The sequence below is a fragment of the Schistocerca serialis genome, unplaced genomic scaffold (genome assembly GCF_023864345.2).
Source record: "Schistocerca serialis cubense isolate TAMUIC-IGC-003099 unplaced genomic scaffold, iqSchSeri2.2 HiC_scaffold_1242, whole genome shotgun sequence".
Classification (NCBI taxonomy): domain Eukaryota; kingdom Metazoa; phylum Arthropoda; class Insecta; order Orthoptera; family Acrididae; genus Schistocerca; species Schistocerca serialis.
The window spans coordinates 227501-232500 of NW_026047450.1; the positions used below are offsets into that span (position 1 = coordinate 227501).

General features: G+C 52.8%; 1 non-coding gene across 1 annotated transcript in view; it reads left to right on the forward strand.

Moving 5' to 3' along the window:
* Positions 1–3554: 3554 nt before the first annotated feature.
* LOC126436628 (small subunit ribosomal RNA) overlaps positions 3555–5000 on the forward strand; it is a 1909-nt gene continuing 463 nt past the window's right edge. Inside the window, exon 1 of the ribosomal RNA XR_007580815.1 lies at positions 3555–5000. This exon is cut by the window's right edge and continues 463 nt beyond it. This is a non-coding gene — a ribosomal RNA (small subunit ribosomal RNA).

Below are 5000 nucleotides of genomic sequence, written 5' to 3' on the forward strand. Positions count from 1 at the left end.
ATCCCGGACATTTGACGTCGTCACACTACCGGTATTGACTAATAGACTGATTGCTGATAATCATTAGCCATACACTGGGGGAAACGGCCGACAGGGCCGGCAACATAGTGGAGCCGCAGTGTCACTAATGTACAGAGATAGAACAGTTTCGACTGGAACCAGAGTAACCGTAGACACGGCACTGATTAGTAATAGATGCAGAGCCATCAGAATACAGATAATATATACAACCGTCCCTATACATGCTGAAAGACTCTGCACATAATGAGAACCACACGTCAGCCAGACACTCTTATCACACACTACTCTCTTATCACACACTACTCTCTGCCTGTAACAGGCACACACACACACAATATCTAACCACCAGCATGGAAGAACATCCAGTGCATCCTCTCCGCCACATTACACAATCCACACTATCATAACCAGACCGGGAGGTCCACCCAGAAAACAGAATATCCCACCCTTCCGACATCCGCCATTGCTCAGCTAAGCCACGAACACCCACACATGTCCTACACAGGGGTGCACCCAACATCACAATACTGCCTCCTGTCACAGTACACAAACAATGGCAGGAATGAAAGACACAGATCTGCCACAACCTTGGAATCGGAACGCCGCCTGTCATGAGCCACAAGTGCATCCTGACGTGACAAATCGGATGATCCCGCAGGCATGCACTTACGATAATCACTATCAACGAACCTGCCGCCCCCCCCCCCCAAATACACCTTTCCCTACAACAATGTGTACCTTAACCTAAGCTATATTGTACCTTAACTTAAGCTATATCGTACCTTAACCTAACCGACATTGCGCCTTAACCTAACCTACGTTGTACCTTAACCTAACCTACGTTGTACCTTAACCTAACCTACGTTGTACCTTAACCTAACCTACGTTGTACCTTAACCTAACCTACGTTGTACCTTAACCTAACCTACGTTGTACCTTAACCTAACCTACGTTGTACCTTAACCTAACCTACGTTGTACCTTAACCTAACCTACGTTGTACCTTAACCTAACCTACGTTGTACCTTAACCTAACCTACGTTGTACCTTAACCTAACCTACGTTGTACCTTAACCTAACCTACGTTGTACCTTAACCTAACCTACGTTGTACCTTAACCTAACCTACGTTGTACCTTAACCTAACCTACGTTGTGCCTTAACCTAACCCATGTTGTGCCTTAACCTAACCCATGTTGTGCCTTAACCTAACCCATGTTGTGCCTTAACCTAACCCATGTTGTGCCTTAACCTAACCCATGTTGTGCCTTAACCTAACCCATGTTGTGCCTTAACCTAACCCATGTTGTGCCTTAACGTAACCCATGTTGTGCCTTAACGTAACCCATGTTGTGCCTTAACGTAACCCATGTTGTGCCTTAACGTAACCTAATTTGTGCCTTAACGTAACCTAATTTGTGCCTTAACGTAACCTAATTTGTGCCTTAACGTAACCTAATTTGTGCCTTAACGTAACCTAATTTGTGCCTTAACGTAACCCATGTTGTGCCTTAACGTAACCCATGTTGTGCCTTAACGTAACCCATGTTGTGCCTTAACGTAACCCATGTTGTGCCTTAACATAACCTAATTTGCGCTTTAACGTAACCCATGTTGTGCCTTAACCTAACCTATATTGCGCCTCAACCTAACCTATATTGCGCCTCAACATAACCTATATTGCGCCTTAACCTGACGCACGTTGTCGCTGAACCTGCTCTGTAATTGTTATGCAACTCGTTAAATTAGTGTAGTGTTGCCTAACCGCAACCCTCACAATATAGTTCGCTATTCGCACTGCCCGGTCCCCTGTGTATCGCGTCATGTTAAACACCTTGCAGGTGTTGCTGACTTTCCACATGCTCCTGCTATACACTCTAATGTGGATAGCAGCAGGACGTACATGCCCCCCCCCCCCTTCCCCCCTGCCTTCGCAAGCTGGTCGTTGAGAAGTTTGCATGTTCAATGCCCTTCGCATGCCGACGTACTCAGCCTACGTTGTGGTACGGCCTGTCACCTGTCCGCCGATGTACGCAAAACCCACAAACTGTACTGCACATTGGTCCGTATGTACTGAATGATACATCGTGGCACATGTGTGACCGTACGACGACTGCGCCTAGCAACGGCAGACCATACAGTCCAAATATTGTGCACGCAGCTACGTGTCGTCTCCCTATAAGAGCTGGATTGCAGTGTGGTACGCCATTCAGACGTGTGGGAGGAACGGACGCCCTGGATGGCGATCAGCATGAGCAGTCTGTTGATGTGGTGGAGCGTGTATTCGGACGTAGTCGTCTCTTCTCACACACCGTGATAGCATGTTGCACCGCGTTCCACATCTGCGACATCCTGCAGAGGCCGGCTGACAGTCGTTCGCGCAATGGACACCGCATACGTACGGGGGCTACCTTCCACGTGTTCTCGAGGCGTGCACATGTTGTTGCGTCTATGTGGGCAGACGTAGTGTGTTGTGACACCTGACACAGGCATGCAATACTCGTTGCAAATGGCGATGGACGTCTACGTTTGCTGGTGACGTTACGCAAATGAACAACAGGTAACCCGTTGTGGTGCGGTTGTTCTCGCTAGAGGTGAATCAGTGTTGGCGACGATCGGTCGAGCTATTAACCGGTTGTTTCAGGGATACCCACCATGCCCACGAACGTGAAAGGGGACCCACCATGCCCACGAACGTGAAAGGGGGGGGGGGGGGGGGGGATCTGGGTGTGAGGCGATACGCGGCGGTGGCTGGGTGGGACCGTCCCCGGCCGGTGAGGGGGTGCCGCCCGGCGTGCTGGCAGCGCGGTGCGTGGGCGCACGCGCTACAGCCGGCTGGTGGGGGCGGCCAGTGGCAGGCGCGCCGGCCGACGGACGCGGCAGGCGGCGCAGCTGCGCGCCGGCGCCCCCTGCTCGCGGCGCCTTGCGGCCAAAGTAGGTCCTCGCGGGCCCGGTGCGAAGCGCGGTGGCCATCTGCAGTGTGCTGGTCCGATTGAGGACTGCGTGCGCTGAGGATGCGCCGCCGCTCGGCGCTCGGCGCCGCGACGCCGTCTGCTGCTCGGTCGCCCCAGCGGTTCTCGCAGGTGGTTTGTATCGCAGCTGTGCGGACGTGTTGGCGCGTGCGCTGTGCTGGGAGAGTTCGCTTCGGCACCCAAGTGGGGCTTTTGTCCTTCTGTGGCGCTGGCGTTGGAGCTGCCGGTCACCGTAGGTGGCGCGTGTTGTCTCCCGCCGGCAATGCCACGACAGCACGCTCCCGGGCCTCTGTCGGCAGCGGCAAGCTCAGTTGGGAGCACGGGTGGTCGCACCTAAAGCGTCTACTCGCCTAACTCCGGGCGATTGCGCCTCTCTCGAACCCGACCAAGTACTTAGGACGGCGCTGCGCGCCGCCGGGACCTGAGAGGGTTTCGAGGTGTGTTGTGCAGGGGAGCTCAGCCTCCTCCTGTTTGCAGAATAATTGAGCGGACGCTTGCGTGTTCGCGCGGGCCCCCGGGACACACTCCCGGGCGGCCGGCTGCTCAGCTCTAGTTGACGCAGCTCCCTGGTTGATCCTGCCAGTAGTCATATGCTTGTCTCAAAGATTAAGCCATGCATGTCTCAGTACAAGCCGCATTAAGGTGAAACCACGAATGGCTCATTAAATCAGTTATGGTTCCTTAGATCGTACCCACGTTACTTGGATAACTGTGGTAATTCTAGAGCTAATACATGCAAACAGAGTCCCGACCAGAGATGGAAGGGACGCTTTTATTAGATCAAAACCAATCGGTCGGCTCGTCCGGTCCGTTTGCCTTGGTGACTCTGAATAACTTTGGGCTGATCGCACGGTCCTCATACCGGCGACGCATCTTTCAAATGTCTGCCTTATCAACTGTCGATGGTAGGTTCTGCGCCTACCATGGTTGTAACGGGTAACGGGGAATCAGGGTTCGATTCCGGAGAGGGAGCCTGAGAAACGGCTACCACATCCAAGGAAGGCAGCAGGCGCGCAAATTACCCACTCCCGGCACGGGGAGGTAGTGACGAAAAATAACGATACGGGACTCATCCGAGGCCCCGTAATCGGAATGAGTACACTTTAAATCCTTTAACGAGTATCTATTGGAGGGCAAGTCTGGTGCCAGCAGCCGCGGTAATTCCAGCTCCAATAGCGTATATTAAAGTTGTTGCGGTTAAAAAGCTCGTAGTTGGATTTGTGTCCCACGCTGTTGGTTCACCGCCCGTCGGTGTTTAACTGGCATGTATCGTGGGACGTCCTGCCGGTGGGGCGAGCCGAAGGCGTGCGACCGCCTCGTGCGTGCTCGTGCGTCCCGAGGCGGACCCCGTTGAAATCCTACCAGGGTGCTCTTTATTGAGTGTCTCGGTGGGCCGGCACGTTTACTTTGAACAAATTAGAGTGCTTAAAGCAGGCAAGCCCGCCTGAATACTGTGTGCATGGAATAATGGAATAGGACCTCGGTTCTATTTTGTTGGTTTTCGGAACCCGAGGTAATGATTAATAGGGACAGGCGGGGGCATTCGTATTGCGACGTTAGAGGTGAAATTCTTGGATCGTCGCAAGACGAACAGAAGCGAAAGCATTTGCCAAGTATGTTTTCATTAATCAAGAACGAAAGTTAGAGGTTCGAAGGCGATCAGATACCGCCCTAGTTCTAACCATAAACGATGCCAGCCAGCGATCCGCCGCAGTTCCTCCGATGACTCGGCGGGCAGCCTCCGGGAAACCAAAGCTTTTGGGTTCCGGGGGAAGTATGGTTGCAAAGCTGAAACTTAAAGGAATTGACGGAAGGGCACCACCAGGAGTGGAGCCTGCGGCTTAATTTGACTCAACACGGGAAACCTCACCAGGCCCGGACACCGGAAGGATTGACAGATTGATAGCTCTTTCTTGATTCGGTGGGTGGTGGTGCATGGCCGTTCTTAGTTGGTGGAGCGATTTGTCTGGTTAATTCCGATAACGAACGAGACTCTAGCCTGCTAACTA